The sequence below is a fragment of the Mesoplodon bidens genome, assembly GCF_964165515.1.
Source record: "Mesoplodon bidens genome assembly, chromosome: 2".
Classification (NCBI taxonomy): domain Eukaryota; kingdom Metazoa; phylum Chordata; class Mammalia; order Artiodactyla; family Ziphiidae; genus Mesoplodon; species Mesoplodon bidens.
This window is the reverse complement of record NC_138177.1, coordinates 115,506,389-115,531,493: the sequence shown is the minus strand read 5'-3', so window position 1 is coordinate 115,531,493 and position 25,105 is coordinate 115,506,389. Positions and strand designations below refer to the sequence as shown.

The 25,105-nt window shown below is 37.7% G+C and overlaps 1 long non-coding RNA gene across 1 annotated transcript; it reads right to left on the bottom strand.

Annotated features, from left to right (window-relative positions):
• Nucleotides 1–167: 167 nt before the first annotated feature.
• Nucleotides 168–18,407, bottom strand: LOC308612932. The gene is made up of 3 exons (XR_014015182.1): nucleotides 13,436–18,407; nucleotides 4,775–4,949; nucleotides 168–2,347 (listed from the first exon to the last, which is right to left on the bottom strand). It is a non-coding gene; the product is annotated as an uncharacterized lncRNA (long non-coding RNA).
• Between the last annotated feature and the right edge of the window lie 6,698 nt (nucleotides 18,408–25,105).

The following is a 25,105-nucleotide window of genomic DNA, read 5'->3' as shown; positions in this document are numbered from 1 at the left end:
GGTGGCCTGGATTCTACAGGCAAAGAAAATTGTAAAAACTGTCCCATCATAGAATATTCCACTTTTCCAACTTTCTTGTCTAAAGTACTGCAGTGATCACAGTGGTAATGAGATGGTAAAAGTCAAGCAAGCCAAAGCAAATCCCAGCTCCTTTGGAGGTATGAGGACATGGAAAATCTCCATTCCCAAGAAGCTGTGAGATAATGTATGATTTAAGTCCCAATCCTAAAGAAGCCAGCCTCATGCTGGGTTTCATGTGTAGAGTTTCCTGTGTAATCCCTGTAACAAGGTGATAAGGCCTGTGTCACAGTTAGTCAGTAGCAGGCGATGGCAATTAATAGGATTGCACTAACCTGGAGATGTGCCAAGCTGGCAAAAGAAGGATTAGAAAGTAAATGAAGTGAACAACCATGAACCATCAAATAGGGCTTAATGGACAGTACAAGTCAGTGAGGCAAAGATGGGCCAATTTGCTCTCATTGATTTTCACTGCCCATTGAGCTACATTCCTCTTTTGCTTTCTAATGCATTTATCTTCACCTAGGCAAGTTCTCTGGCTGTCATCCTGAGGACAATTCCATTGACCACAGCAACTCCATGAATGACTGGACTGGACTGAAGTACCATTTCACCTACAGAGCTCTCTTTTAGGCATCTTGATGTGCTGCTCTAATGACCTGGAGAGGTCTTATACCCATGAAATCACTGAGGAGACTTATGAGAGGAATGGAAGTAAATACTGCAGAGTTTCATTTGACTTGTGTGTTCTACTTTATTTATAAATAATTCATCAAAGTAACTGAAAACACTCTAACCTGCCATTTTCCACTAGTTCTGAATCATCTCCAGTGGAAGTGCCAAATGACTTCTGCTATCCAGAATGCATAAACCTTGATGACTGTTTGTTGTTCACTAATTATCATAAGAGGAAAGCCATGAAGCTACTTAAACTCTGAAAATAGGAAATTGTAAGTGTCAGCTCACCTAGGATACTAAGCAGTGTTTCCACCTGAAATCATCCCTTCCTCTCCTCCTCTCTATTCTTTCACGTCTTCTTGTCTCCTGGCCTTTTTTCCTCTTTATTTCTTTCTTTGGCTATATCTCTCCTCTCTCTTCTTCTTCCTGTCCACTAGATGCTCTCTTTTTTCTTAGTCTCCCTACTCCAAAAAATGAATTTACTGCCTAAAATATCAAAAGTCTATCAGAAAAATTCACATTTGTCCATTGGATTATCCAACAATCATGTTCCAGATAATTTCTCCATTGCCCTACCATTTACTCTCAATCTGAGAGTGAAGTGGCTCCTGAGATTTTGAAATTCCATCAGTTGTTTATGGAAAAAATCTCTCTGTCCACTTTCTGGTGAAACTGAATATCTTGCCATGAACCTGAGTCAAGTTTTTCTTTCTTCAAAAGAAATTCAGACAAGACAGAAAATATTTATCTGCCTTTATTGGAATGATCGTATTGTGTTAGGAAGTAACAAACAACGTGCACAGAGAATTGTGGCTATTTGCCTCAGAATGAATCTCACAATGAAAGAGCCCACGCTGGTATCTTCAGCAATTCAGAGTCCTTCATGGTTACAGAGCACAAGGACTGCAACTGGTCACCCATACACCGTGAAGAAGCCTCTGAGTTCTCCCGGGCTGCTCTGGGAGTTCAGACCCCACTTAGCTCAGGAGAACTAATGAGATTCCAACGTGACAAGGAATAGCTCCAGGTTTGAAAAATACATTTTTTTTCAAGCTAATTAACAGGTATTTTTTAAATGAGTCCAGTAATAATTTATTTCTCTAGTTGCCATTATAAACAATGCCTCATTTGATTATTTGGTAGTAGGACACATGTACCAAAAAATTATCAGGAATAGCTGGTGAGTCTACTAACTTGGCCATAAATATGTAATTCTTTTGTTTTTTGTTTGCTTGTTTGTTTGTTTTGTTCTAAACTATTAGCAAACTAAAAAAAAAAAAACAGAGGGAGAGAGGGGTATGGGTAAGTCTTGGATGTCACAGGTATTATTGCCTTCTGTTATTGGTTCTCTCTTAACCTATGCGTTGCTTCCCAATGGACCATTTCCCCCTTTCCATCAACTAACTTTACATTCCTTAGATGTACCTTGGGAAGTACACAACAGCTGCTATGGTGTTTTCCTGCGGCTGCTACTACAGCAAACGGTAGAGATACCGGGGGCATTTCAAACTCCACAGTGTTAACTGCAGCTGCTAAGCAGAAGGAAAAAAGTCATCTTCTAAGCTACACAGTGCATGACACGTGCATTTGATGTTTCTTCATATGTTTCCAAAGCAGCATGTGCAGCATATCACACTCAAACTGTCACCATCTGAAACACAGGACAGCACATAGGCAAAATGTTCCAGTAAGAGTCTAGTGCATGCTTGCATCCCACCTGGGGCCCCTGGAAATAACTAAACTTCCAAACACAGTGTAGCTTTGCTTTAACAGAATAGGAAGCTTCTGTTTTGAAATGAATTTAATTTTAGCTGTATTAATTTATTCTTATATGGCACTTTCCGAATATTTTCTTTCCTGTGGACTACTCCTAATATTCTCTGAATTGATCTCCATTTCTCTATTTCTTTCTTATCTCCTACCTATTCTATCAGATTTCTTCCTAAAAATGCACATTTTTCCATATCACTCTTCTACTTCAAAAACCATCAACGGTTTCCTCGATGCCAAAAATAAAGTTCAAATGCCTTAGCTTGACATTTAAAGTTCTCTACCATCTGGTTTCAACTTGCCTATGGTTTTTGCCTGGTTCCCTGTACATCTATATATAATTCGGCTTCAAAGTGGTCTAATCACTGTTAGCTCATCACCCTATTTCCACAACTCCCAGTAAAAATCTCATGAGTTATTTGAATACAAATTTCTTTCTCCTTGCTTGAAATGACCTCCTCTTTCCTCTCTATCTGCCTTAATTCTTTCCAAATTCCACTTGCTCTGAAAGAATTCTTCCACATCTGCATAGCTCTTGAGGATAGTGGAGTCCACTGGGGAGAGTGTGCTTGAGCGGAAAACAGAGAAATCTAGGAAACTAGGATGAAGGACTGGGTTTTAGTTCCAGGCCCAAGACATAGCAATAACATGACCTCAATGAGTCACTAAACCCTCTGGTCCTCATTTTCTTCATTCATACAATGGGCTTACTAACTGCTTTCAATAACTCAGTTTCAAAATCCTATAAAAACATGTCTGAAAAAGTACTTTGGACATAATAAAGTCCTCTTTGACTATAATGTATGATGGCAATTATCTTCTAAACTACTAGCATTTCCTAGCTACTTATAATATGCCAGGCACTGTTCTTCCTAACCCATAACAACACCATGGTTGGTACTATTATTATTCATATTTTATAGATAATAAAGCAGAAAGGTTAAATGATTTGTCCAAGCTAAAACAATGGATAAGAAGAAGAACTGGGATTCAAACCAAGGTAACTGGACACGAGAGCCTGCTTTGATTACTACATTTTACTTCCTCTTATGCTACCATGTAATTAATTATTAACATGCATTAATTTTATGAACTCCTTGACACCAATTACCCCAGCTCCTCTTCCTCATATCTTCCATATGACCTTCACACTGACTGTTCCTTTTGCCTAGAATGTTCCTCACATTGTTCACTCCCTCATCTCTTTCATATCTTTGCTCAAATCATACCTTCTTGATGAGGAATTCTCTGACCACCATATTTAAAATGATAACCCTCCAGCCTTCTCAATCTACCCCATTCACTTTACTTTCTCCATATCACTTATCATTTGGCATCTTATATGTTTTATGTATTGTATTGTATTGTATTGCTCCACTAGAATGTAAGCTCCACAAAGAGTTCTTGTCGAGAGCAGAGTCCGAAACATATTAGCTACCCAATAAATACTAATAATTAATTAATTATTTAGCATAATATGTGGTTGACCAAGTGACTTGGGAGTTTTTTTTAACTAAAAACTATTAAAATTTGTATTTGTTTATGTAGAATAAGAATGTAGGCAATGCCTAAAATTATAGCATTATCTTTAAATGAATCCTTGGATGGTGTCATTTGCATTAAGAGGTTCAATTAATGCACTTTGAGTCGAATAGGCATGTAAGGATTGCAGTTTATTTTTCTTTTTTAACTTGAGCAAGTTTCTATTTTGTTTTAATTTACAAATAAATGTTTAGTAAGAGAAAAATATCTGCATAGGATAAACTTCTATCTTCTGTAAAGATTTTGCCCATTATAACAGCAAATATATCTAGGTTAATTACAGGATAAAGTCTAAATCCCTAATCATGAGCTAAAAGTTCTAGGGTATAGTCTCCATCTACATGTCTTCTCTCACCTCTTATAATTCCCCATTTCACAGGCAGAATAACCCAGTAGCTTCTTTCCCAGCTCTGGAGGCAAGCTACTTGAGAATGAATCCCAGGTCCACCACCAACCTTGGGCACCTAATTTCTTTAAGCCTCAAGTTCCTCCTCAGTGAAATAAGGATAGTAAATATTAACTAATTCCTAGAGTTGTGATGGAGAAAAATGAAATGATCCACACAAAACACTTAGCAAACTATCCAGCAAAAGTAAGGTTCATATTATTGCTATTCATATTAATTAACTTTAGTTTACAATCCAACTACTTGCAGTTACCCACCCTCCCCCAAAGAGACTCTCCCATGCATTTATGCTTTGAACATCAGATTCTTATGTGTAAAATACTTTTACTTAACTTATCCAACTGGCAAATTTCTTCTTACCTTTCAGGTCTCAACTCAGGGCTGCTTTCTATAAGAAGTCTTCCATGACTTTGCAATTCAGGCTAAAGAACTACCCCTCTGAAGTCTCAACTTCATATTGTACATATTTTGACTTTGAAAACATTATACTACATGGTTTGCTCGAAAGTCTGTCTTCCTACTGGATTATAAATTCCTTGAAAGCAGAAAACATGAATTTCGCTTTTGTATCACCAGTGCCTAACACATAGTTATCACTCAATAAAAGTGTACTAACTGCATGAATTAATGGTTTAAGTTTTTGTTTGTTTTCAAGTGAGATTCAACCCTGGAAATACATCTACTTTTACCCTATTTATTTGAAGATTAAACGATTATTTAGGTTTTTAGTAGACACTTTTTTTAGTATCCTTTGTTAAGAGGAAACATCCCCCCTATCCTAATGTTTTTCTGTGTGTGCCTGTGGTTTTTGTTTGTTTGTTTGTTTTATGTGAAACAAGTCCTACTTATGCAAATTCCTTGCCTCTCCACTTTATCTTTTATTCCTCCTCATATGTGAGTTCTTAATCAGATGGAAACATTTGGAATGAAAACTGGTTCTGCTAAACCAAGTCCTGTTCCTTCTCTTTCAAGAGCAGACCTACCCACAAAGAGTACGGGTTCTCAATTGCTGTGATCAAATAGTCAACTTAGCCATGAAGATCCTGTTTTCATGGTGGAAGTTTTTGACTGCTCGAAATTCTACCGAGCTTTGAGTTTTAATATGAGGAAACTGGTCTATATCCCGTTAGAAGCCACAATGGTCAATAAAAGTAATATTAATAATAAAGCAGATATTTTTGTTTTCCACTTTCCTTCCTCTTTTGTCTTTTTTTTTTTTTTCAATTGGTTTAGAATTGAGGTTGGAACAATTAGTCTTATTAACAGATGCTTGAAACCCCACACATTTTTCGAATTTAATTATGTTTGCACTATGACATAAATAAAAATGTATTTCCCATCATAATTACCATGCCTGTAACACTGAATCGTGTATCTCAAAGAATCTTGGGTGTACATAAGAGTCTGCACATGGAAGATGTCCACTATGATTATGAAAAATAAATAAATAAATAAACCTTTTCAATCTGTTGTGATACCAAGGGGAAATATGATCTCCCCCACCAATGAACATCACTGTGGTGGTACTCAAATAATTTGTAGGAGAGAGGAAGTATAAGACTTAGTCACTTAAGTGGCACCTTACTGGAATCTTCAGATTCTTCAGGCAATCTCTTGCTCATAAATTTCATTTCCACAGATTCTAGCATGCTATTTATCTAGTGTGACTTTCATATTTATGCATGTTTCATGGCTCCACTTACTCTACTTTCCATTGAAAATAAGTCTCTAATGAATAAAATGTTGTTTCCACTCTATTAAGTAAAACATTAACACAGTGAAAAGCAACTTTAAGTTGAAGTATCATATCAGATTGTGTCTATTCACTAATCAAACATGATTATAAGTGACAGAAGTGGTTTGTATTTTCATTTTATAACATTATAATAGTATAAAAAATAAGAGGTTAAACAAATTACAGTCATATTAAGATATATTTTCAAGGAGAGTGGGGAAAATAGTTCCTCATTGCTATCTAATTGCAGTTCTAAGATTTCACTAAGGAAATATCCCAGGGTATCAACTTTTATTTGGCAGTTTACATTTTCCTAGCTGGTTTCTGTATTTCTGTTACTTTTCAGTTTATTTTATCTGGAAAAGCACGAGCCAGCCATAAATGGCACATTATTACTCATTTCTTTAGTCTTTTACATTCAACTAAAATATTTTTCACTCGTGAGGGTTGTTAGTTCAACATTTTTACAGATATCCATTAATATCTCATATATAAATTATTTTTTTCTTAAATCTAAAGCAGGTAATGCAACTGGTGAAATATTTGTAAATGTAAAGCATATAGAATTACTCAAAATATATTGGGTGATATTTCTTCAAGGTATTGTCTTACATTTTGTGAAATTCCATGAACCAAGAACCAAATATTTAGATTCCATCCAAATTTTCTCAACACCCTCAGAAACTTTATTAACACATCCAGTTAAGTAAGATATTGTAGAGACACCTTTACAGTAATCAGTATGCTACTCTAGAAACTATTAATGATTTATATCCTTCATGCTGTGTGTGTACCAGACGATGTCTTTGTACTGAATAAAATGCCTCAAACATCTCTCTTGCTCACACTCTTTCTCTCTATGTATGTTTCTACATACAAAATGTATACATCATCTATTGTGTTTTATTTTTTTTTGGTTGTGTCATATTTTTATAAACTTCAATAAAAAGGTTATTGCACTCATCTTTGTATTTATTATAGTACATTCTCAATCTAATGTTACTAAAAGTACAGCAATCATATGGGCATCTAAATTTTTAAAATTGAGATATAGTCGATTTATATTAGTTTCAGATATACAACATAGTGATTCAATATTTTTATAGATTATACTTCATTTTAAGTTATTATAAAATTTTGGCTATATTCCCTGTGCTGTACAATATATCCTTGTAGCTTATTTATTTTATACATAGTATTTGGTGTCTCTTAATCCCCTACCTCTATCTTGCCTCTCCCCCTTTACTTCTCCTCACTGGTAACCACAAGTTTATTCCTTATATCTGTGAGTCTGTTTCTGTTTTGTTATATTCATTTGTTTGTTTTATTTTTCAGATTCTACATATAAAGGATAACATACTGTATTTGTCTTTCTCTGTCTGACATATTTCACTAAGCATAATACCCTCTAGGTCCATCTATGTTTTTGCAAATGGCAGAATTTCATTCTTTCTTATAGCTGAGTAATAGTCATATATATATATATATATATATATATATGTGTGTGTGTGTGTGTGTGTGTGTGTGTGTGTGTGTGTGTAATAAAACCGTCTTTATTTTTTAAACTTTTTTATCCATTAATTTGTTGATGGACACTCAGGTAGCTTCCATATCTTGGCTATTGTAACTAATGCTGCTATGACTATTCGTGTGCATGTATCTTTTTGAATTAGTGTTTTCATTTTCTTGGGTTGTATACCCAGCAGTGAAGTTGCTGGATCATATGGTAATTATATTTTTAGTTTCTTGAGGAACCTCCCTACTGTTATCCATAGTGGCTGCACCAGTTTACTTTCCCACCAACAGTGTACTAGGATTCTTTTCTCCACATCCTCACCAACATTTGTTATTTGTAGACTTTTTGATGATAGCCATCTGACAGGTGTGAGGTGATGTCTCACTGTGGTTTTGATTTGCATTTCTCTGTTGACCCACTGATGTCTACATCTCCTTTGGAAAAATGTCTATTCAGGTATTCTGCTCATGTTTTAATCAAGTTGTTTGCTTTTTGATATTGTGTTGTATGAGCTGTTTATATATTTTGGATATTAACCCCTTATCCATCATATCATTTGCAAATATTTTCTTCCATTCAGTAGGTTAAGTTGTCTTTTGTTTTGTTGATGGTTTCCTTTGCTCTGCAAAAGCTTTTAAGTTTTATGAGGTCCCATCTGTTTATTTTTGCTTTTGTTTCCTTTGCCTTAGGAGATAGATCATATATATAGCTACAATTTATGTCAAAGAGTGTCCTGCCTATGTTTTCTTTTAGGAGTTTTATGGTTTCTAGTCTTAAATTTAGGTCTTTAGTCCATTTTGAGTTTATTTTTGTAAATGTAAGAAAATGTATTAATTTCATTCTTTTACATGTAGCTGTCCAGTTTTCCCACTTATTGAAGAGACTGTCATTTTTCCCACTTATTGAAGAGACTGCCTTTTTTTCCATTGTATATTCTTTCCTCTTTTGTCATAGATTAATTGACCATAGGTGTGAGGGTTTATTTCTGAGCTCTCTACTCTGTTCCATTCATCTATGTGTCTATTTTTGTGCCAATACCACAATGTTTTGCTTACAGTAGCTTGGTGGTATAGTCTTAAGTCAGGGAGCATGATATCTCCAGCTTTGTTCTTTTTTCTCAGCATTGCTTTGGCTATTCAGGGTCTTTCATGGTTGTATATAACTTTTAGGACTATTCATTCTAGCTCTGTGAAATATGTCATGGGTACTTTGAGAAGGATTACATTAAATCCATAGATTTCCTTGGGTAGCATGAACATTTTAACAATACTAATTATAATTTTTTAAGGTGTAAAAGGTGTTATATTGGGAAAAGTATGACAAAAATGATATAGACCAATAAACACCTTTAAAAATGACACTAAATGTTTAACCTACCCATCACATTTCTTGCCTTAGGAGAATTGGTAAAAAAAAAAAAAAAACTCAGAACTTTGAAATATCTCAATTTATAACTGGAGAAAAAGAAAATGTCATAGACAGAAATAAAAACATCCTCTTTCAATGAACAATCTCAACAAATATTTATTCAAGGACTTATGATGTGTCTGATACAGTATTTTAGGATACTAATGTCAGATAATTCCTGAATGTTTTTTTTTTCTGTTTTGCAGAATTGTTTGCACTGGGTTATACTGTTTGAAATTCCATCATTTAGAAATTCACCTAAGTTAACCAGAGTCTTCTATATTAATCAAGAATCTTTTGACTACAAGTGAATGAAACCCTCCTCAATTCCAACCCTGGATATAGCCTAGGTTATAGATTCCCTGTCAGGACAATTCTTCTGTGTTCTGAAAGTCTTTTTCCTAGAGGCTCAATCCTCTGGGATTTCCAATCATTTTATAAGCATTTAATTCACTATTTAAATTTTTTTCTGCTTAAAATATCTTGTGGTTTCCACTTCCTGCAATGAACCTTAATCGATATATTGGCTTATGCTACACTGAGCTGTAAAGAGAACTTGGATGATGTAACCAAAACACCCAGGCATAAGTATGACCTTAGACAGGATAGATCCAGGAGCACATCGATGTCAACATAACACAGTGCAGCTCTCTGCTTTGCCATTTTATATCTTGGCTGAATTCTCAAGTGTGGTGGAAGATGGCTGTTACAACCCAGCTTCTCATCTTCCCAGATTTGAGTCCAGTGGTTAAAGACCATCTGCCACTTTAGTAACCACAGTAAAAGTTTCAGTGGGTGTTATTGGCTTTGGTTTGTTCACATGCTCATCTCTGATCTAATCATTAGGACAAAAGGAATTTTTTTAAAAAGTCACAGTTACCATATTTGTGCATTATTCACTACCCTTGGGACCGAAACAATAGGAATGAGCTCCACTCAAAAGGAATAGTCAATGAAAATTGGGATTTTCCCAAGGAAATTTGGATGCCATGACCACAAGAGAGAAAAACACATACTTCGAAGCCAAACAAGAAATGTCCACTGTAGTTTTCCTTTAAAATGCAAGCACTTCTGTAGAGACTACCATTTTTTAAATCATTTATATATTAGTGAAATTTTACTTTCTTTTCAATTTTAATAGAGCATTGTTAAATGGAAATAATTTTAAAATATTCATTAAATTCCTATGAGTCTGTAGACTATATTCTCTGGGACTCCATAGAAACTTCCTGTAAGAATCTTAAAAGCCGGACTTCCCTGGTGGTGCAGTGGTTGGGAGTCCTCCTGCCAAAGCAGGGGACACGGGTTCGGGCCCTGGTCTGGGAAGATCCCACATGCCGTGGAGCGACTAGGCCTGTGCGCCAAAACTACTAAGCCTGCGCTCTGGAGCCTGTGAGCCACAACTACTGAGCCCATGTGCCACAACTACTGAAGCCCGGACGCCTAGAGCCCGTGCTCTGCAACAAGAGAGGCCACTGCAATGAGTAGTCCCCGCTCGCCACAACCAGAGAAAAGCCCACGCACAGCAACAAAGACCAAACACAGCAAAAAATAAAATTAAAAAAAAAAAAAAAGAATCTTATAAGCCAATAGTAAGTTAAATTGCATAGTTTATTACAAGTAGGAAGACAAAACCACCATGACATAAGTAGAGATATTGACACTCAGAGGAAGGAAGAACTACCTCAGTTGGGGAAATTGAGGAAAGCTTCATGGAAACAGTGATGTCTTAAAGAAAACTCACATGCTCAATTGTATTGGGTTCATGGAGATGGAAAGTGGTCAACAGAGGTATATTACAAATGGAATGAGAAGAAGAATCTACTGAGAATTTGAGAATTTGTAAGGAAGAGTTTTCTGAGAACTGTAATAATTTCTTTATAATTCCCACATTTATACAGTACATAGAGTGATAGCATAGGAATAGAAAAAAAAAGGGTCTTCAGAATATTGGAGAGGATGATTCAACAAGATTTGGTGATTTGACGTTGTCTATTTGATTTTGTAATTTATTTATACCTAATTTCATTGCAGAAAGGATTGGAGATTGCTGACTTGGCAACCGATTGTATATGTGGGACAAGCGAGAAGGAAGAAACAATGATGACATTCAATAAATATTTGTTGAGAAATAAATTAATTTACTGAGTTTTGGTGAATGGAAGGTAGAAATGCCACAACAGTAATTAGACAAGTCAGGAAGGAGTTGTTTTGTAGAGATAATAGAAATTGACAAAAGCATATTAGAGCAGACACTTCTGGTGTTTGTAACTATCTGCACTTATTATACAAAAAATAACACAAGTTACTCGCTTGTGGCAGTCTTCACAAGCTGTGAAAAATGCCCTCGTTGAACTTCAGTTGTGGACAGAAAGCCCAGGATCCTAAGGCAGAGCTTTTCTCTCCCTAAGTAGACAGACAGCAGGCAGAACTGATTTTGCTCATGGTGTAGTAGGACTCCCAAGTAATCCACCTTTTGCAGCTATAATTGGAAAATTGCTTTGAGCTACTTGGAATCAGGAGGCTTATACTGCATTCTGTAAGAAGTACCTCATTGTCCCTTCTTTTTCTTCTCTCAAAACATGTGTGAATGACCACTTTTTATGACTACAGACATCCTAATGACATCATTGCTGACTGTCCCAGGGAGAAGCATTGGACTCCATTTGAGAAGCAATGGTTTCAATATAGTCAAAGCAATTGGTCATTATGTTCTTTAAATGCAAATAAAATATTTTTAATATGCTTATAGCATACATAGAAGGTAAATATCATCTTGAATTTGTAGATTAAAAACAAAGACAGGAAAGAAGTTTAGGAGATTTGCTCACATTAGTGGGACCACTGTAATTTGAGGCATAAATCAGACCTGGGTGCTGACTAAAATCAATGTTTCCTGCTTTGCCCACCACACTTTATGCCCACGCTTTGCACATAAGCAGTGCTGCAGAAAAGATATACCTTTCCTGCCCTCCTATAAACAAAACACTTACCAAACTGGTAATTCAGTTTGGCTAGGTTAGAGCAGGCATTACATATCTAAACTCAAGTTTATAGGATCCAGACATCCCTGACTGTATAGTTAGATAGGTGGCTTAAATCTCGGTTTTCTCACCTGCAAAACAGAGACAACAATAATACCTTCTTCATAAGACAACTATTACTTTCAGAGAACACGCTGGGTTAAGTGTTTAGCATTACGTCTTGACCTATCATGTCCTCTGAAACCATTACTTATTATTCCCAAATTCCTTTTACTGATAAAAGACATTTCTTTTTCTGTAAAAGATAAGGCTTTAGTTTTTCATGCACTGTTTGCTTGGAAATACTTAGCATGTTTGTAGTGCTCAGTATTATTCATTTTAGAAAGAGTAGGAAGAAGAGAATTTAGCCCTCTGCAACCATTTCAAGAGTAGTCTCTTTAATAAAAACAACAACACTCTGTGGTTTAAATCTTTCATTATTCACATGTGCCTGGTGAATTGAGAAGGATACTTCATCCCCCTTAGATCTGAAAACCAAAATGTGCTCAGCTGCAGATCAATTATGATATTCAAGTATTTTCAAGATTGCTGAATGGGAAACACTGAGCTAACTATACTTGTGTGATTAGCTTCATTTATTTCTATAGAAATGCAGTACTTAACTTCAATCAGTATTGTAATTCAGTAGTTCAAGGAAGTTTACACTTCCTTTGAAATATATAGTACAAAGCCAGCCGTATAAGGGTCCCAATGATGATTAACCAAAACTAGACGTCTAGGGATCATCTGTAATTTGTCCCCTAATTTGAACAGATTAGACCATCTCTTAACTCAGACGTGTGTTTTCAGTCTTACCTTACTTACAGAATATACTGTGCAATTACTTGCAAACAACTATTGATTACTTTAAAAATAAATAGGGATCCATTACATGGGAGTCTCCACTGTTTCTTTGGTTCAGAAATGTTTTACTCTCTTCTGGTTGAAATAGTGATGTCTCGGGCCAGGAAGATGATAGCTATTCACTAAAAAAGCATGGAGGCTTTTAACACAATGAAAATGCTTAAGTAGAAAACTGGTGGTTAAGGAATCCTCAACAATAATAGACATGGAACTTGGTGAACCTTAACTTAATCTATTTTCCATCTATCCATTTAATTATTCTCTGGCACCTATTATCAAAATTATGTAGGCCAGCTGACAGAGATTTAGAATTTGAACACAATAAATGAAGGAAATAAGTTTTTCCCTGTTTCTTTTTGACTGGAGCTGTATTTGGGGGTATATTAGGGTTAATGACACAATGTCTATAATGTACCTTGAGCCTGGAAGGGAATCAGTTCAAAATTTTAAAGGCTACATATTTATGCTTAACTTACCTTCACCTCAGGGTGAGTCTTTCCTTGCCAACTCAGGAGGTATTTTGTAAATCAGCTGCTCTCAACAACTTAATGGTCATGATGGTCAAAGTCTGGAAGATATTTCTAATTATACAGAAGAACAATAGTCTGAGGATTGTTCTTCATCCTCCCAGTGTCAAAGCAAAGCTATTCATGGAGAAAAAAACAGAAGCAGTCTGTACACTTCCTCTTCTCATGAAGGTCGTTCTCTAAAGCAGACTCATATCCAAAATAGCCAGCTTATCTGTCCTTCCAGCAAATCCCAAATTATAGAGCCAATGATCAATAGTGTGGTGAGTAATTAATAGTTCTAATATATTTTGAAATATTGTTTTCAAACATTTGCACAGATCAGAGTTGAAAATAAAATTTTTTTTTCTCAGTGTTATTCTCAAAACTCTTCTGATAAAATGTGGATTTAGTTTTGTTGTGGTATCAGAAGAACTAAGAATTTTAAAGTAAATTTCAACCATCTCCTCTATTTTCTTGCTGGGATTCTACTTCCTCCACTTTTGCTTTTGTAAGATAATATTTATTGAAAGTCTCCAAGACAGTGTTCAAGCAGCCAGTTGTTGACCCTTCTGCCTTCTGCCCTGTGAACTGAACTCAATCTGCAGCCAATTGTACCATCCATGTAAGAATGAAGGCCAAAGGATAGTCAAATGTAGCAGATTCTAGGGTCGGTGAATTCTAGGGTTTATTTTCACCTTGGTCATTGTTATAGAAGTAGTAAAGAATAGTCATCAAATTTAATCTTTCAACATTCTTTATGTAGAAATCAGGAAAGCTTCCACAGGCTTCTGTAAGGTTCCATCAAGTTGAATAAACACAATATTATATAAGTAGTCATTTCATAGGGGACTAACCACTTGGAGATTTAGGACAACATTGTTCTGATTTTCCATTTGAGAATAATAAAATCGTCCTTGCTTGAATAGTGTAGATTATGTTCATAGGAATATGCATAAGTTATCTAATTCATTCAGTCACTCATGCATTCAATCAACACATATATTTGCATTCAACAAATACATTACATATTGATCTATTCTGATAACAGAGGAGTCTTTCATTCCAAAAGGAGACTGAATTTTCATGACAAGCTTATATTTTTTCTTTTGTCTGCTACTTTAGATTTTAGATAATCAGAGTTAACCTATAAAAAATATTGCAATTTTTTAAAATTTTATAATTTTCATGGGCTTAGAAGTCCTAAATTTTATTTCTATCAAAGAACTGCTTTTAATTTAACTTGACTGTCTTTTTTTTTTTTTTCTTTTTGCTTGTCACTGTAATGACACATCGGAGGGTTATTGTAGGTAAACACCACAAAAAACAAACTATTTCACTTTTGAGCTCATCCGTGTTTTTTCCGATCTTTAAATTACTGATAGTATTTTGTCATGTATTCATTGCAATAGCACATTAAATATTCATACACACAAAGTAGATACTTTGGTTTCAGATCTCCTCCCATTTGCTTGAGCTGTCAAATACAAATCTATGTACTAGTACATGTTTTTGAATGGTAGTAGCAAAATTTCTTCAAACTCTCTAGCATCAAGCCATGGCCAGAGGACAAATGTCACAGCATGACCATAAATACAATGTAAATAATGCACATAAGAAGATCTGTTTTGATATAAGAAGATTATGTTTCACAATCTGTTGACTCTGGCAATTCTCTCCTGCAATAAAAGACAATCCTCAAGATCTACCTCAAAGTATCCCTCAGTTATTTCTGGAAGGTGTGAGAAATACTCATAGATATTGTAAAATTTTTCATCTTGGTTTCAACTCAACTCAGGTGCCAACTGTAAAACTGCTTTCTGATCATTCTCTGCTCTTTTTGGTTTGTAACTGGTACAATCAATTTATCACAGATGAAAATCCTTCCATTGTATAAATTCAAGAAGGTCAAAATATTGGCTTTATGCCCAAAATAAAGAAAGAAACCTAATTCTTGAATAAAAAAATTAAGTAGGCACTGCAGAATGTTAGAAGAAAAATTGCTCATGGACCTCTGCTTTGCAACTTGTCTTTTGAAGGATTTGAAAGAAAAATGTAAATGGAGAATTAGCTACGCCAACAGGCCTAAGTGGCGATGACTATAAATGTTGATTGTTTTCTTGCAAAGGAAATGGAACTTGATGTTTAGAAAGCTTTGCCTTTCTATGGAAAAATCAATAAAAATCACTGTATTGTGTACTGCTTTGGTGAAAGGGGCTAAAATCTAGGTGAAATTAAAAGTGAATCAATTTTCTTTTACAAAATTGTGTATGACACTAAAAAGCAAAGTTCATCCTGTTCTTTAGTCAAGAGGTCTGGGTGAACTCTGGAGTATAAGGTTGTTCAAAAACATCTGCAATTGCCAGCAGCTAACTTATGGGAATAAAACCTTTTTTTGTACAAGTGATTAGATTTCTCTGGGCTTCAAAGAGACTTGCGGCATCTTAATTACTTGGAACATAACTACTCCAGTTAAAAACAAAAATTCAAGGTGAAAACACAGTAGAATTAAGCAGTATTATTTCAACCTTGAAATTGAAGTTTTATCTTATCACTGTATTACTCTGTAATGGAAAACTGAACTTGTGTTAATCAGTATTCCTGATTACAAATGGGGAAATTGTGGGGATTTTTCAGAGACTTACTTTTATTTTAAATGAAATGTCATGACCATGATTTAGATACAAATATTTTGCAGGGGATAAAAGGTTTTTAAAATTCCGATAAACACAAGCTAACTTCTGAGATTTATAACTTATTGAACTTTTTAATGCATAAAAACATTTAGGTTAATTCATTTCAATAAATGGTTAGATTGTTCTGCTGTCAGTACTTCAGATGTGCCTGCCTGGGCTTTCTTTTCTATGAAGTGCATTTAGTGATTAGCTGAGTACATTTAAATACAGTTTGTCTTGAATAAGAAAAATCTGAAGATAAAGTAGCTGTAAACAAGTAACTAAATAAATAAAGCTATAACGATACAAAGGAGAGACAAAAAGCTGAGAATTGAATAGATAGGAGAGTTGCAAGCTTTGAATATTGATTCAGGACTCAAGTTCACAGTAAGTGTATCTGCCTATCTTACTTGTTTGCTTCATAGTTTTAACCAAGCTGAAAACAAAACAAAATTTTTAAATGAATATCATTATCATTTTAGTGTATTTTAGTGCATTTAGCCCCCATGTCATTCTAGCAACCCTTGTTGAGTGATGATGACAACCCAGGCTCAGGGCAAAAGACAAAGGAGAGTTTCTAGACCATTTCAATACATACAAGACAAAATGGGTTCCATATCTCTAAATTCCAAACCAGTTTTACAGCTTGTAAGGCTCTAGTTCAGACCTGAGTTTTTTTCATATTACTCTGTGGCAGAAAACATTCATAGTTTGGTACAGTTCCAAGGCAGCTTAGGTGGCTCAGGTTTTACAGAGTCCATTTCAAGGTGCTTCATGCTTCTGATTTAACCTGAAGAATAAAACAGAAAGTGGAATTTGGCTCAAAGTAAGATCTATAGTTGTGTTTTCCAAAATTCTCCAGTGTAAGACCTGAGCTAGAGTTGACACAGACTGGAACCCATTTCTTCTGTGCAAGTTCTGAGATCCCCATTTCCTGAGAGCACCAGCAACTAAAGAACCAGAGTAGCTCCTGAGATTTGGTGCTAATGGCCATAAGAAGGCCCGGGATACATAGCTGCACCTGTGAGACTTCTCCTCTTATAAACCTCTGTTGTTTTTCATATCCTCTGGCTAAGTACTCAGCATTTATAAATATCATTAAATTTCATTGATTTCAGTTGAATTAGAGAAAGATTTATACAAACTGAAGAGACATTAGAGCATGAGAAGTACAAGAGTAATGCACCAAGGACCAAAGTTCCTGAGGATGAAAAATAGAATTATTGTAAATCTTTGAATGCCGAAGACAAAGGAAAATAGGTTTAAAACAAATTGTGATCTGCTTTAGCATTTTTTTAAATGATTTTTATCCAGTATGTTAATTATTTCTGAAATAAAAATAAGTAAAAATAATTCTTACATATTGGAATAGTGTTGAAAAAGCATTCAGATGTTCCATCCTCCCTTTGTTTATAGACAAAATGTATAAAGCTCTAAAGTGCTGACAAAAGGATTTTAGGGGGCTCAGTGCTCTGAATGAGATTCTACTCAAAAGCAGTCTCCTTTTAGGCAGGAGCCCTACTTCCAAAGATAAAAGGTCATGTTTTTTTCTCCTGAAAATTCTTTATTCTTTTCTGACTTTTTACCCTGTTGCTCATCTCCCTGGTTAGCTATTTTGGGTTAGTTATGCAGCTTAATTTTATCATGCTTAGCACAGTGAGAGATCAGGCTAATATGGTTTTCACCTTTTGGACATTTACCGCAAAATGTTCTAGATCCTACAAATTGCAGAATTCCTCTGACAATTGTACACACAAGAAGCATCTTTTAACATGTCTTTGTCTTTAAACTTCCTTATAAATATTAGAGAGTGAAAACACATGTATTGGGAAATCTATTGTTCTCTATGACATAATTAACTCTCAGTTTCCTGGCATGTTGTTAAATATGCTTTGGATAACACAGGTGTATACACACACACAGAGAGAATAACCTTTTCTCCTGGTAAAAGAAAAAAACAAAAAAACAAAAGAAAAAACCCTCTTAAGACCAGCAATCCCACTACTGGGCATATACCCTGAGAAAACCATAATTCAAAAAGAATCATGTACCAAAATGTTCATTGCAGCTCTATTTACAATAGCCAGGACACGGAAGCAACCTAAGTGTCCATCAACAGATGAATGGGCCCCCGGAGGAAGATGGCGGAAGAGTAAGACGCGGAGATCACCTTCCTCCCCACAGATACATCAGAAATTCATCTACACGTGGAACAACTCCTACAGAACACCTACTGAACGCTGACAGAAGACCTCAGACCCCCCAAAAGGCAAGAAACTCCCCACATACCTGGGTAGGGCAAAAGAAAAAAAGAATAAACAGAGACAATAGGATAGGGACGGGACCTGCACCAGTGGGAGGGAGCCGTGAAGGGGGGAAGGTTTCTACACACTACAAGCCCCTTCGCGGGCGGAGACTGCAGGTGGCGGACGGGGAAAGCTTCGGAGTAGCGGAGGAGAGCACCGCAACAGGGGTGCGGAGGGCAAAGCGGAGAGATTCTGGCACAGAGGACTGGTGCCCTCAGGCACACACCAGCCCGAGAGGCTTGTCTGCTCGGCCGCCGGGACGGGCGGGGCTGGGAGCTGAGGCTCGGGTATCGGCTTTCAGTCGGAGCGCAGGGAGAGGACTGGGGCTGGCGGCAGGAAGAGAGCCTGAAGGGGTTAGAGCACCACGGCTAGCCCGGAGGGAGTCCGGGGAAAGGGTCTGGAGCTGCTGAAGAGGCAAGAGACTTTTTTCCCTTTTGTTTCCTGGTGCGCGAGGAGAGGGCATTAAGAGGGCTGCTTGGGGAAGCGCCGGAGACAGGCACGAGCCGCGGGTAAGGCGCGGACCTCGGAGACGGGCGTGGGCCGCCGCCGCCGCCGTACGCCGCCGCCCGCAGCCGCGGCCCGCCGCCGCCGCCGCCACCGCCGCCCGCCGCGGCCCGCCGCCGCCGCCCGCCGCGGCCCGGCGCCGCGGCCCGCCGCCACCGCCGCGGGCCACCGCGGGGCCTGTGTGCGAGCGCGGGTCACTGTCCGCCCCGCCTTCCGGGGGGCCTGTGCACCCCGCCACTGCCGGGGTCCCGAGACCCGGGGACGGCTTTCCCGGGAAAGCACACAGAGCGCCACGGGCTGCTGCAACGTCACGCCGGCCTCTGCCGCCGCAGGCCCACCCCACACTGCGCGCCCCTCCCTCCCCTCTGCCTGAGTGAGCCAGAGCCCCCGAATCAGCGGCTCCTTTAAACCCGTCCTGTCTGAGCGAAGAACGGACGCCCTCCGGCGACCTACGCACAGAGGCGGGGCCAGGTCCAAGGCTGAGACCCGGGAGCTGTGAGAGAAGAGACAGGGAAATCTCTCTGTGCAGCCTCAGAGGCAGCAGATTAAAGCTCCACGGTCCATTTGATGTGCCCTGCGTCTGTGGAGTGCATGAATGGACAGCGAATCATCCCAAATTGAGGAAGTGGACTTTGAGGACAAGATTTAAGACTTTCCCCCCTTTTCCTCTTTTTACAACGAATTATTCCAAATTAAGGAGGTGGACTTAGAGAGCAAGATTTCAGACTTCTCGCCCTTTTCCTCTTTTTACAACGAATTATCCCAAATTGAGGAGGTGGAGAGCAAGATTTTTGCTCTTGGAGAGCAAGATTTTTGATTTTTCCCCCTGCTCTCTTTTTGTGAATGTGTATGTGTAATCTTCAGTGTAAGATTCTCTCTGTATACCTTTGCTTCCACCATATGTCCCAGGGGTCTATCGGTCCGTTGTTTTTTTTTTTTTCTTTCAATAATTACTTTCTAATTTTAATAACGCTACTATATTTCATACTTTATTCTATTTTCCTTTTCCTGCTCTTTCTTTTTTTCCTACTTTCCCTTCCTCCCTCCCTCCGCTCCTCCTTTCCTTCTTTGTTTTTCTTTCCTCCCATCCACCCTTCTTCTTTCCACTTTCTCTTTCTTTCCTTCCTCCCTCCCGCCCTCCTGTCTTTCTTTCTTTCCTTCCTCCCTCCCTCCTTTCTTTCCTTCTTTCTTTCCATCCTTCCTCCTTCCCTCCCTCCTTTCTTCCTTCCTTCCTTTCTTCCCTTCTTCCTTTCTTTCCTTCTCTCTTTCTTTCTTCTACTAATTCTTTCTTTCTACTTTTTCTCCCTGTTATTCTGAGCCGGGTGGATGAAAGGCTCTTGGTGCTGCAGCCAGGAGCCAGTGCTGGGCCTCTGAAGTGGGAGAGCCAACTTCAGGACACGGGTCCACAAGAGACCTCCCAGCTCCACATAATATCAAGCAGTGAAAATCTCCCAGAGATCTCCATCCCAACACCAGCACCCAGCTTCAGTCAACGACCAGCAAGCTACAGTGCGGGTCACCCTATGCCAAGCAACTAGCAAGGCAGGAACACAACCCCACCCATTAGCAGAGAGGCTACCTAAAAACATAATAAGGCCATAGGCACCCCAAAACACACCACCAGACGTGGACCTGTCCACCAGAAAGACAAGATCGAGCCTCAACCACCAGAGCACAGGAATTAGTCCCCCCCACCAGGAAGCCTACACAACCTACTGAAACAACCTTAGCCACTGGGGTCAGACACCAAAAACAACGGGAACTACGAATCTGCAGCCGGCAAAAGGGAGACCCCAAACACAGTAACATAAGCAAAATGAGAAGACAGAAAAACACACAGCAGGTGAAGGAGCAAGATAAACACCTACCAGACCTAACAAATGTAGAGGTAATAGGCAGTCTACCTAAAAAAGAATTCAGAATAATGATAGTAAAGCTGATCCAAGATTCTATTTCCAAGATCCATAATCCTGGAACTAGAATAGACAAAATGCAAGAAACAGTTAACAAGGACCTAGAAGAACTAAAGATGAATCAAGCATCGATTAAAAACACAATAAATGAAATGAAAAATACTCTAGATGGGATTAATAGCAGAATAACTGAGGCAGAAGAACGGATAAGTGAGGTGGAAGATAAAATAGTGGAAATAACTGATGCAGAGCAAAATAAAGAAAAAAGAATGAAAAGAACAGAGGACAGTCTCAGAGACCTCTGGGACAACATTAAACGCATCAACATTCGAATTATAGGGGTTCCAGAAGAAGAAGAGAAAAAGAAAGGGACTGAGAAAATATTTGAAGAGATTATAGTTGAAAACTTCCCCAATATGGGAAAGGAAATAGTTAATCAAGTCCAGGAGGCACAGAGAGTCCCATACAGAATAAATCCAAGGAGAAATACACCAAGACACATATTAATCAAACTGTCAAAAATTAAACACAAAAAAATCATATTAAAAGCAGCAAGGGAAAAACAACAAATAACACACAAGGGAATCCCCATCAGGTTAACAGCTGATCTCTCAGCAGAAACTCTACAAGCCAGAAGGGAGTGGCAGGACATAATTAAAGTGATGAAGGAGAGAAACCTGCAACCAAGATTACTCTACCCAGCAAGGATCTCATTCAGATTTGATGGAGAAATTAAAACGTTTACAGACAAGCAAAAGCTGAGAGAGTTCAGCACCACCAAACCAGCTTTACAACAAATGCTAAAGGAACTTCTCTAGGCAAGAAACACAACAGAAGGAATATACCTACAATAACGAACCCAAAGCAATTAAGGAAATAGGAATAGGAACATACATATCAATAATTACCTTAAATGTAAATGGACTAAATGCTCCCACCAAAAGACACAGAGTGGCTGAATGGATACAAAAACAAGACCCATATATATGCTGTCTACAAGAGACCCACTTCAGACCTAGAGACACATACAGATTGAAAGTAAACGGATGGAAAAAGATATTCCATGCAAATGGAAATCAAAAGAAAGCTGGAGTAGCAATTGTTATATCAGACAAAATAGACTTTAAAATAAAGACAATTAGAAGAGACAAAGAAGGACACTACATAACGATAAAGGGATCAATCCAAGAAGAAGATATAACAATTGTAAATATTTATGCACCCAACATAGGAGCACCTCAATACATAAGGCAAATACTAAGAGCCATAAAAGGGGAAATCAACAGTAACACAATCATAGTAGGGGACTTTAACACCCCACTTTCACCAATGGACAGATCATCCAAAATGAAAATAAATAAGGAAACACAAGCTTTAAATGATACATTAAACGAGATGGACTTAGTTGATATTTATAGGACATTCCATCCAAAAACAACAGAATACACATTTTTCTCAAGTGCTCATGGAACATTCTCCAGGATAGATCATATCTTGGGTCACAAATCAAGCCTCGGTAAATTTAAGAAAATTGAAATTGTATCAAGTATCTTCTCCGACCACAATGCTATGAGACTAGACATCAATTACAGGAAAAGATCTGTAAAAAATACAAACACATGGAGGCTAAACAATACACTACTCAATAACGAAGTGATCACTGAAGAAATCAAAGAGGAAATTAAAAAATACGTAGAAACAAATGACAATGGAGACACGACGACCCAAAACCTATGGGACGCAGCAAAAGCAGTTCTAAGGGGGAAGTTTATAGCAATACAATCCCACCTTAAGAAACAGGAAGCATTTCGAGTAAACAACCTGACCCTGCACCTAAAGCAATTAGAGAAAGAAGAACAAAAAAACCCCAAAGCTAGCAGAAGGAAAGAAATCATAAAGATCAGATCAGAAATAAATGAAAAAGAAACGAAGGAAACGATAGCAAAGATCAACCAAACTAAAAGCTGGTTCTTTGAGAAGATAAACAAAATTGACAAACCATTAGCCAGACTCATCAAGAAAAAAAGGGAGAAGACTCAAATCAATAGAATTAGAAATGAAAAAGGAGAAGTGGGCTTCCCTGGTGGCACAGTGGTTGAGAGTCTGCCTGCCGATGCAGGAGACACGGGTTCGTGCCCCGGCCCGGGAAGATCCCACATGCTGCGGAGCGGCTGGGCCTGTGAGCCATGACCGTTGAGCCTGCGCATCTGGAGCCTGTGCTCCGCAACGGAGAGGCCACAATGGTCAGAGGCCCGTGTACTGCAAAAAAAAAAAAAAAAAGAAAAAGGAGAAGTAACAACTGACACTGCAGAAATACAAAAGATCATGAGAGATTACTATAAGCAACTCTATGCCAATAAAATGGACAACCTGGAAGAAATGGACAAATTCTTAGAAATGCACAACCTGCCAAGACTGACTCAGGAAGAAATAGAAAATATGAATAGACCAATCACAAGCACTGAAATTGAAACTGTGATTAAAAATCTTCCATCAAACAAAAGCCCAGGACCAGATGGCTTCACAGGTGAATTCTATGAAACATATAGAGAAGAGCTAACACCTATCCTTCTCAAACTCTTCCAAAATATAGCAGAGGGAGGAACACTCCCAAACTCATTCTACGAGGCCGACATCACCTTGATACCAAAACCAGGCAAGGATGTCACAAAGAAAGAAAACTACAGGCCAATATCACTGATGAACATAGATGCAAAAATCCTCAACAAAATACTAGCAAACAGAATCCAACAGCACATTAAAAGGATCATACACCATGATCAAGTGGGGTTTATCCCAGGAATGCAAGGATTCTTCAATATACGCAAATCAATCAATGTAATACACCATATTAACAAGTTGAAGGAGAAAAACCATATGATCATCTCAATAGATGCAGAGAAAGCTTTCGACAAAATTCAACACCCATTTATGATAAAAACCCTGCAGAAAGTAGGCATAGAGGGAACTTTCCTCAACATAATAAAGGCCATATATGACAAACCCACAGCCAACATTGTCCTCAACGGTGAAAAACTGAAACCATTTCCACTAAGATCAGGAACAAGACAAGGCTGCCCACTCTCACCACTCTTATTCAACATAGTTTTGGAAGTTTTAGCCACAGCAATCAGAAAAGAAAAGGAAATAAAAGGAATCCAAATTGGAAAAGAAGAAGTAAAGCTGTCACTGTTTGCAGATGACATGATACTATACATAGAGAATCCTAAAGATGCTACCGAAAAACTACAAGAGCTAATCAATGAATATGGTAAAGTAGCAGGATACAAAATTAATGTACAGAAATCTGTGGTATTCCTGTACACTAATGATGAAAAATCTGAAAATGAAATCAAGAAAACACTCCCATTTACCTTCGCAACAAAAAGAATAAAATATCTAGGAATAAACCTACCTAAGGAGACAAAAGACCTGTGTGCAGAAAATTATAAGACACTGATGAAAGAAATTAAAGATGATACAAATAGATGGAGAGATATACCATGCTCCTGGATTGGAAGAATCAATATTGTGAAAATGACTCTACTACCCAAAGCAATCTACAGATTCAATGCAATCCCTATCAAACTACCAATGGCATTTTTCACAGAACTAGAACAAAAAATTTCAAAATTTGTTTGGAAAAACAAAAGGCCCCGAATAGCCAAAGCAATCTTGAGAACGAAAAACGGAGCTGGAGGAATCAGGCTCCCTGACTTCAGACTATACTACAAAGCTACAGTAATTAAGACAGTCTGGTACTGGCATAAAAACAGAAAGACAGATCAGTGGATCAGGATAGAAAGCCCAGAGATAAACCCACGCACATATGGCCAACTTATCTTTGATAAAGGAGGCAGGAATGTACAGTGGAGAAAGGACAGCCTCTTCAATAAGTGGTGCTGGGAAAACTGGACAGGGACTTGTAAAGTATGAGATTAGATCATTCCCTAACACCATACACAAAAATAAGCTCAAAATGGATTAAAGACTTAAATGTAAGGCCAGAAACTATCAAACTCTTAGAGGAAAACATAGGTAGAACACTCTATGACATAAATCACAGCAAGATCCTTTTGGACCCACCTCCTAGAGAAATGGAAATAAAAACAAAGATAAACAAATGGGACCTAATGAAACTTCAAAGCTTTTGCACAGCAAAGGAAACCATAAAGAAGACCAAAAGACAACCCTCAGAATGGGAGAAAATATTTGCAAATGAAGCAACTGACAAAGGATTAA